Consider the following 10445-nt stretch of genomic DNA (forward strand, 5'->3'; position numbering starts at 1 on the left):
TCTTCGCTCAGAACCCAGTTGTTTGTCTCACCTCGAATCCAAGTTCTTTTGCTTAGACTCCTTCTCGTAGTGTTTTTCTAGCTGTGATTGTTAAGTTTGTGGTGATTTCATAAATGGTAGCTTGATTGAGTCAAAGTTTTTTATGGAGATGGAAGGGTGCAAGTATTTAGAAGTAGATTGGGGGACTCCTGTTCACTGATGTTATTGGTGACCTCGTAAATTTTGTGATTGTCTTAGTTGAATTAGAGAAATAAAATTGTCATATTTTTCTTTGCTTTGGATGCATATGTTTGGTGTAATCCACTGTATAGTAGCCATCTTAGATTAGCTACTCTAATTTTAATTTGTTTTGACGACTTTGTTTAATTTTTAAAGTGCCAAAGAGATGGCAATTGAAAAGGTTATGCAGCCATAAGCATATAATTCTTTAGCAACTCATTTCCCTTTAGCAGTATAGCAGGCCATTGATTTTCCATTTTCATAAGACGGCTAGTGATATAATTTTATTCCTCTATGCTCTTGGAAAATCTGCATGCTAAGTAGAACTTGCTGATGAATGATATATTTGCTATTTATGACAATCGATGGCCTAACAGGGGTTTTCTATTTAGGGCCTTGGAACAATTAATTGGTATAGATACTTCTTGGCAGGAACCTATTTATAAACACAATAGGTTTCTCTCCTAATTAATTGCCCACAATCATGTTTGTAGCTTTATGTTGGATGTCGCATTGTATTGTAGCTTTATGTTCTGTCTATAGGTCTCTCTGCCAATTAATTGATTTTCCATTCTGAACACTAAACAATGATTTTGTTGGACATCGCATTGTGTTGTAGCTTTATGTTCTATTTTTAGTGTTCCGTCAAAATTTGCATACGCATGTGTTCACTCATGTTTACGGAATTGGGTCATACTTAATCTCGTTTGTTTGCATTTTTCAAATGTGTTTGTGGTTATTATTGGAAGATGGCAAGTTCATCAAATGAATAGGCATATTGGAGCCCGGAAGATGTAGAAACTTTTTGTCAATTGTGCATTGAACAAATTGAAAAAGGCAATCATCCGGCAAGCAATAAAAGGGATGGATGGACAGTCAAAATTGACAAGTTTGAGGAGATGAGGGGCAAAAAGTTTGATAAAAATCAAATGAAGAGTAAGTAGGATAATCTTAAGGAAGAATGGAAAAAATGGAAGCACTTGGTTCAAAAGGAAATGGGATTTGATGGGATCCAACGAAGAAAACCATTGATGCGAGTGATGAATTGTGAAAGAGGAAAATTAAGGTGTTTTTTTTTTTTTTGGTAAGGAAAATTAAGGTGTTTATCTCTTCTTTTGTTACTTTTTTCTAAGTTCATCTTTTATGATACAACTCATGAAAATTTTTATTATAACGGGCTAATCCTAAGCTTAAAGTCTTTCGAACGAAAGGCATACATCCGAAGGTTGAAGCTTTGTTGGATAGAATGTTCCAGGGTATAGTTGCTACTGGAAGTATCACATGGAATCCTGCACAAGGTTTATGCAATAATAAGGATATTGAGATTACACAAGCTGATATTGGTGATTGTGCTGGATCTACTGGTGATACTTTAGAGTGTAACATAGGTGAAAAGATAGTTCAACCAAGTCAAAGTAAGAGCCATAAAAAAGCGGCGGAGAGTTTAATAAGGCAAGCTCGAGGAAAGAAAGAAAAAAAAGTGATTGGACTTGCCAAGTTAGCATCGCAAATTGATAGATTTTGTTCAACTGTTGAAAGTAGGAGCAATGTGACATCTTTTGCAAGGGCTTTTAATCCTTACAAGGAAATTATGCAAACATTGAAAGCCAACCCTAAGATTAAGCAAGACCGAAAGTTATACTTTTTTGCACTGTCACATTTTGCTAAAAAGAAAGACTACAGGCGGATTTTCATGAACTTATATAGAGATGAAGAAAAGGTCGAGTGGCTCAAGTTTAAGTTGAAAGAGCATAATAGTCGTCACTAGGATGTTAGCTACTTGTTTGAACTCTTTCGTACGCTATATTGTTGTAATGTGAGACCTATTTTCAATTGGTGTTTTGCACTCTGTTTGCACTACTTGTGAACTCTATTTCTATTTATGTTCTAATGTGATGCATGTTTTTTAGTTGGTGTGTTTTTATTGGGTGGAGTTTGCATATATAAGATGGATGATATAATTGTTCCTTCGATGGACAATCTAGATTATTGATCACTTTTCTTACTGTAACTCTATATTTTGTTATTTTGACAGTTATAGATGATTCTCATGAAGGGGAAAACCATGAAAATGAGGAAGAGGAATATTGGCAATTTGTGGGAGCCACTCAATCCACAATCACTTACTCAATCCACAATCACTTATCAGGCAATGTATAGTTACAAAGTACCCTGTATGACATCATCATGTACAGGAAATGCATAGTTAGGAGAGCTGATGCTAATCCGATAAGGTGCTATCAAATATTTAGAATGGATAAGATTGTATTTAATAGTTTAATGCATGCCTTAATGACATGCTATGGTCTTCAAGGAACTAGGAATATTGATGTTACATAAATGCTTTGAATATTTCTTCACATTTTAGGACACGGTATAGATAACAGGTTAACACAACAGCATTTTCAACACTCTAGGGAAACCGTAAGTAGGTACTTTAGCTTACTATTAGATAAAGTATGTGAAATGGGAAAAGATTTGATCCAACAAATTGATCGGCAATTTAGGAAAGTTCCAGAGAAGATCAGAAATAATCAAAGATTTTATCCATAGTTTAACGTACATTTAGATTATACCATAGAAAGGAAGAACTAAATATAAATTTCAATTATACAATAATGTTTAGGTTTTCGTTTCATGATTGCATTGGAGCTATTGATGGCGCACATATCCCAGCGGTGGTACCTTTGTATGATCAAATTTGTTTTATTGGTCGAAAAGGAACACCGACTCAAAATGTATTAGCGGTATGTAATTTTAATATGGAATTTGTTTATGTTTAGGCTGGTTGGGAGGGACAAGGTCATAATACTCGTATTTTCTATGAAGCCCTTGGGAGATGTGATGTACAGTTTCCTCATCCTCCTCCAAGTTAGTTAATTAATGGTTTTTGTACATTAGTATGTATCAAATTAGTATATGTTGATTAAATTTACATAATATTTGTGTAGGTAAATATTATTTAGTACATGCCGGATATCCAAATCAAACAGGTTATTTAGGGCCATACAAAGAAGTTAGATATCATTTGCCAGAATATCGACAAGGTCCTACACCTTCAAGTTATCAGGAGGTATTCAACCATCATTATTCCTCGCTACAATAAAAAAATTAAGCGAGCCTTTGGTGTATTGAAGAAGAAGTGGAAGATTCTAACGTATATGCCAAGTTATCTGTTTGAGAAGCAAGTGAAAATTGTTAATGTCACGCCCTGAACCCTGACGGGCTCGCGACACCCCTTTCCACAAGGTCGAATTGATCGCGACGTCCCAAGACGCGTCGCCGACCCAAACGAAATACGCAAGCAGAAGCGAAAGATAAACAACCCAGACAATAAAATATGACAAAGGGATAGCACAAAACAATAATTGCAAATACACAACTTCAAAAGGGAATAGTGGTGGGATATCCTACTTCGCTATACAAAAGAGGGGCACACAAAATATGGGGTAACTTGACCCGTCCTCCATCCCCGAGATACCCTGGTAGCGTCTCCAATCAATCACGGTCGCGGATCTGAAAATAGTTATATAATAACCGTGAGAACGAGTCTCAATAAGCAACCCCCTATACCCCACATAGGCCAATGCGTACCCAGACAAGTCGTACATGCAATCTACCCCATAACATATAAAATTTCGCATCATTGAACTTACCTTTTCATCAAGCCCATGCCAACTCTGCACGTTAGTCACAACGTGATAATGCGATAATAGTAATTTAATAACACATCACAATCGCTCAAACACCAACCACACTTGCACTCAATCAATCCAATTAACTCAACCACACATCCAACCAGCCAATTCAATCACACGCTCAACCAGTCAATTCAATCACACTCAAATCGCATGCATGGCCGAATATCTTTCTCACGACTGCGCCCTGCGCCTCGGGTCCATTCTCACTTGCCCGCTCTGCGCGCTCAGGCCCATTTGGCACACCGGCCATTCATGCTTTCACACGGACCGCCGTCAACAAGTCCCAAGTCCGTAGCCCTCCGATCAATCCGGGCTTAATTCTAATGACCGACGTAAACAAGTCCCGGTCCAACACACCTTTAACGGGCCACCGTCAACACGTCTCAAGCCCACATCCATTTGGCACACCGGCCATTCATGCCTTCACACGGACCGCCGTCAACACGTCCCAAGTCCGTAGCCCTTCGATCAATCCGGGCTTATAATCGACAGGCATACACACGCCATTCAATTCAATCAATTTCACGCCAATTGCACCAAGCGATCCACATTCACAACTCAATTCAATTCATGACACGCCTCACCAACCCACAAACTCGACATTTAATCGGCCACATACGAAAATCCAAATGATGCATATAATCTCATCCAATCCAACTAACACAATTATATAATAATATGATTAACTTAAACCGTGCCCTAACCGTTCTAAATCCGAGACAAGTCTATAAAATACCAAGGTACTAAGTAGGGTTTAGGAAGTCACTTACTTCAATTTGGCCCGGAAAAAATCCGCACGGGCTCAAAACGGGCCGGATGAACAGTAACGGCTAGGGCGCGGGGCTCGGCCACGGCTCGGCACAAGGCCCGGCGACTCGGCCACGGCCCGGGCCAGTCCGGCCACGGCCCGGGACGCTCGGGCGACGGTGACGACAACGGCGGTTGGGCTGTCCCGGTGAGCACGGCGGCTGCAAGTGGCTGGACAGGGTCGCTAGAGGCTGGGTGGTGGCGGACGGAGCAGCGGCGGCGGCCGGAATGGCGGCGCGCGACGGCTGGGCGAGGCGGCGCCGGGGAGAGCCCAAAACAGGGGAGGTGTCGGGGAGGAAGAAAAACAGGGGAAGGGAGGTGGTGGCGGCCAAGGGGAGCGGCGGGCGGCGGAGGTGGGCGAGAGGCCGGGTGGCGGAGGCGGAGCGGACAGCGGCCCGGAACAGCGGCTCGCGGCGGCGCGAAGCCAAGGGCCGAAACAGGGGAAGGCGCCGGGGGAGAGAGAAACAGGGGGAGAGGAGGTCACACGGCGGTCAGAGGCGGCACGGCGGCGCCGCGGGTGGCCGGGCGACGGAGGATAGGCCGGTGGACAGGCCCGAGCTGCTTGTCCGGGCCGCGGCGGACGCACGGCGGCAAGTTCTTTGCTCGCGTGCGGCGGCAGGGCGGGGGCCAGCGACCGAGCTTGAAGCGGGGCCGGCGGCGGCGGTCGCGGGCGGCGGCCGGCGCGCGGCTCGGTCGGGCGGCAGCGGCGCGAGAGCGGACGGCGGGCGATGGATCAGGGTAGTCCGGTGAACGGCGGCGTCGGCCGGCAAAGAAGAAACGAGGAAGCAAGAGCAGCGCGGGAAGAAGAAGAAGATGAAGAAGAAGAAGAAGAAGAAGAAGGAAAAAAAAAGAAAAAGAAGAAAAGGAAGAGAGAGAGAGGAGAGTGGATAGGTCTGACTGGGGGAAAAAGGGGACAGACGTGCGCATGGGGGAGGTGACTGGGGGGAGAGAGAGAGAGAGAGAGAAGAGAGAGAACAAAAGTCCAAATAATCATTGCGATCCAACGGCCCACATTTAAAATCGAAAACGATCCAACAGTCCAAATTAATCCTGGAATATAATAAGGGACAAAGGCCAAATTAATTAAATCAAACTACCCCGAGGGAGGTCTACTAGTCCAAATTCGCACCCTGTCAAAAATCCACTTTTCACATATCTCGGGCAATATCGAGGCTGGCCACAATAATATCGACACCGTCCAATTAAATTCGTCCCGGAACTCCGAGAAATTTGACACTAAAGTTTGGGCTCTAAATAACGGCAAAATTCGATCGAATGTGATTCTAGCGAAATCTCAAATTTAAAAACAATAACCGGGAGTGATCAGTTCCCGGGCGAGATTTTACTATAAGCACACTGACGAATTACACGTTTTATAAATCCCAAAAATAGGTCGAAATTCGGAATATCATAGTTACATCAGCAATGACCTTCCATAATTATATACGAAGAAATGCCGTCAATGATAGACATTTTGCAAGAGCATATTTGGATCCCAATTATGGATATTCAATTGATCTTGATGATGTAAATGATGGGGCTAGTGCTTCAAATGATAATTTAATTTCTGACATGGCACGTTCACGTGATCAAATAGCTATAAGTTTAGTAAATACTTAAGGATGCTTGTAAATTTCAATGATAATCTATTTTTTCCTCGATGCATATGTGACAATGTTTATTATAATGAAATTACTCTCTTTTTAACTTTGATGTGGTTTATTTATTTATGAATTTGTTAATATATCTCTTTTACATTACTCTAAACGCGAAAATATAAAAGTTACAATCATTATTTTTTTCAATTTTAAACAAATCAAAATTAAAAAACTTAAATTGGTCAAACCAAAAGACTTCCCCAAATATATGTTTACCAAACAGTATTTCTCCAAAGTTGCTTCTCAAGGCACTTTGCAATTACAGTTTACCAAACAGTCTTTGCATTTTACCAAAACCCTCTAAACTAAAGGCCTTTGCTTTTCTTCAAAGGCTTTCCCCAAAAGCCTTCCCAAATGCAGCCCCCCCCTCTCTCTCTCTCTCTCTCTCTCTCTCTCTCTCTCTCTCTCTCTCTCTCTCTCACACACACACACACACACACAGAGCTCTTGAGCTTCTCATCATCGCTTGAAATGATCCAGCACTAGCTAAATCAATCTCTGTCAACCGGAGAGAACTCAGTGGCAGTCGGCGATAGATTCAATGACGGAGTTGGTGGACGCGATTGAGTGTTTTTGGTAACTGACGACGATGGTGGAGAGTCTCTTGGTTTTGGTTTGGATTGAGATGGTTGATGTTGATCTTAGCTTGAAGATAGATATGAATGGCGCAATCATGCTTAGATCAGTGTGAAGAAAATTTCGGAGAGAAAAAAGGATTTTTGATAGTCATCTTCAGGCCCGTTTGGTTTGACTTTGGGGGAATGCCCTTGACAAAATGCAAAGGCCTTTGGGCTAAAGGGTTTTTGAAAATGCAAGTAGTTTTTGGCAAGTGTATTTTAAAATCACATTTGAAAGCAATTTTGGCCTAAATACTGTTTGGTAAAAACTATATTTTGTAAAGGGCTTTTGCTAATATTTAAAAACAAAAAAACAAAAAGCTTGAGGTGGAGCTTAGCCACCGCCATCGGCTAGATCTGGTCGTCGGCCAACCGCCAATGGCCAGATCTGGTTGCCGACTAGCCTCGCCTGACCTCAGGTGAGACGGCCTGAGGTCGCGCAACCTCAAGCGTCGCTTGGGTCGCGCACAGGCAACACCTGAGTTTCGGCAACCGTCACTCGTGGTCGTGCTAGCCCTTAGGCGGTGGTCGCCGGCCGCCGGACCTGCTGCTTGAGGAAGATGAATAGTGCGATGAACAGCAAACTTGCATTCCGAAAATGTAACTTGCCAAAATACCTCTGGACCTGCCTTAGGCTAAAGGCCTTTAGAGTCCTTTGGAAATGCAATTGCATTTCCCCAAAGTGCTCCAAAAAAATTGCCAAACGCAAATGTGTTTAACCAAGGGACTTTAGAGTCCCAATGCTCATTTCAAATGCTGAACCAAACGGGCCATTCATCCGCTTTCACCTGCAATATCACCATTCCTGACCACCATAGCAAGGGTTTGTCCACCATCTACAATGATCAGAGTTCATACATGCCTGAGAGTGGATCCACATAGAGAAAAAATGCAAGAAAGTGAGAGAAGCTTCGACATTCCTCTCTCCATTAATTTGGAAATTGCTTCATGGGGGCATAGATGAATTCAATGAAGAGAGAGAAAGTGAGACCAGGACGAGCCAAGTGTCGTGCATTGAGTGGTTCGGGACCCGTGGAGTTCCTGGACCACCTAATATTTTCTCCCCTATAAATAGCCTTCCAATCTTCAAACTTCCAACAAATTTGTTGGACTCACTTCCCTGCTCGACAAACCTACAAAATGCACGTCCAGTCTATCATCATGGATGTCTTTCATGCATGTAAGAGTCAATTTCCATGTCATTGACGCATCTTACGATCGAAACTCACATCACTGACACATGCACATTCAATCATTGGATATTCATTCACTCTGCTTTTAAATCTTCTATCATATGTCTATTTTAGTTAATATTAACTTTAAAATTTCAGACTGCATTTTGCAGGTCCAACTAAGCAAGTATCATTACTCGGTCTTTTCTATAAGCTCAATAGATAACAACCCCAAATATTGTAAATGCAAAATTTCTTCATGGTAATAACAAAAAGGAGAATAAATATTCTTAAAAACAAGTTTACCGGTATATATCTGTGCAAAACGGGTGCCAAGCAACTAGTTTATTAGGCTATATAGGGCCCAAAAAGTGCGAAATCCAAATTGGACGGCCCACACTTAGAGAGCTAGCCTTTCACCCACACTACACTACAGATACAAAGTAACAATCCTTGCAAAAACGCAAAACACAATTTACTTTCAACTTAGACATCGGAAGGTCCTCCTGAGATGCACCAAAATTGGTGCTTTAATTTCCTAGCAAAGCAAGGAACTTATCGCTACTAGCATACATGCACTCAAATCTTCAGAACCAATAAATAACTTTGAATTTTCCTAATAAAATTGGAAAGACTCACCGAGTCTTCAAAGCCAATTTTGCTTTGTGGGTTAGGCTTGAATGGGTCACAAATCCTTTTAGTCTACTTCTTTGAGAAAAGTACCAAAAAAGTCATAGACCTATTGTACTGGTATCAATTCAGTCCTAAACTTTTCAATTGGACCAATATAATCCTAAACATTTTCATATTTGTACTAATTCAGTCCATCCATCCTCGCCCAGATCAGGCGAGGGTCGTTGGCCCTCGCTTGTGGCTGACGATCGCCGGCCAACCAATTCTGGAAAAGGAAAAAAGAAATAAAAGAAAAGAGAAAAAAAGATAAAAAGATAAAAAATTTTGAAAAAAACTATTAAAAATTATTAAATTTATCCACGTCAGCGCCGGCGATATCACGTAAGACTGCCGGCGTCCACGTCAGCGATTTCCGACCTAAATTAACCGGATGAACTGAATTGGTATAAATGTAAAAATATTTAGAACTAAATTGATCCAATTAAAATATTTAAGACTGAATTTATATTTTTTTTTCTAGGAAGACTGAATTTATATTAATACAATAAGTTTATGATTTTTTTTTTTGGTACTTTTAGGGCCCGTTTGGTAACGTGCCAAATAGTGAAAATTTCTGTTCTTTTGTTCCCAGAAATAGTTTGGGAACAGAAATGCGTTTGGTAAACTTTTTGTTCCTCGGCACATTTTTGCAAAAATTTGTGCCGAGAAACAGTTTTGGAAGAGAAACAAGAAGTAAAAAAAAGTTGCTTCTTGTTTCTCGGCACAATTTTGAGAATCAGTTTTTTTTCTTTTTTTTCTTTTTTTTCATTTCTTATTTTGTGTGTTGTTCTTCCTGGCTGAGCCGGCCGCCGGTCGCCGGTCTCCGGCGGCCGGCGACCGGCCACAGCCCAGAGGCCGGCGAGGGCGTCACGGCCCTCGCCGGCGAGGGTCGCCTCGCTGCGAGGCGCGGGGCCGGACCTCGCCGCCCGGGCGAGGCGGCCTCGCCCAGATCGAGCGAGGCCGAGCCTCGCCGTCCGTCGCGACGGCGAGGTCGGCTCGCCGCAGACGGCGAGGCTCGGCCTCGCCAGATCCGGCGAGGCCGAGGCCTCGCCGTGGGTCGCGACGGCGAGGCTCGGCTCGCCAGATCTCGGCGAGGCCGAGGCCTCGCCGTGGGTCGCGACGGCGAGGCTCGGCTCGCCGGATCCGGGCGAGGCCGAGCCTCGCCGTCTCCGGGCGAGGCCGCTCGCCCGGGCGGCGAGGGTCCGCCCTCGCCCTCGCCTGTGAGGCGACCCTCGCCGGCGAGGCGACCTCGCCTCCGCCGGCCGCCGGCGAGGTCCGTGATGCCCTCGCGGCCGGGCAGGCGTGGCCGCGCCGCGACGCGACCGGCCATGGCCAAAGAAGAAAGTAGAAAAAAAATTTAAACAATTCAAAATATTATTAAAATATTATTTGGGAACGTAAATTTTGTGTAGTTACCAAACGCATTTCTGTTCTTTTCTACTCTAGGAATAGAAATTTTGGACATTTATCAAACGCCTTTAAATACTCGGAAATTGTTTCAAGACAAAATAAAAAATCATTTACGTTCGAAAATACCTGCAAGCAACGGTATTCATGCGCACCCTTACCTGCCTTCCTTCGCACCGGTCTTCACAGGCC

The 10445-nt window shown here is 43.2% G+C and overlaps 1 pseudogene; it reads left to right on the plus strand.

Moving 5' to 3' along the window:
• Positions 1 to 968: 968 nt before the first annotated feature.
• On the plus strand, positions 969 to 1987 carry LOC115674073 (L10-interacting MYB domain-containing protein-like; annotated as a pseudogene).
• The last annotated feature ends 8458 nt before the right edge of the window (positions 1988 to 10445 follow it).

The sequence above is a fragment of the Syzygium oleosum genome, unplaced genomic scaffold (assembly GCF_021117445.2).
Source record: "Syzygium oleosum isolate NSW1041296 unplaced genomic scaffold, Sole_v2.1 Sole_v2.19, whole genome shotgun sequence".
Taxonomy (NCBI): Eukaryota; Viridiplantae; Streptophyta; class Magnoliopsida; order Myrtales; family Myrtaceae; genus Syzygium; species Syzygium oleosum.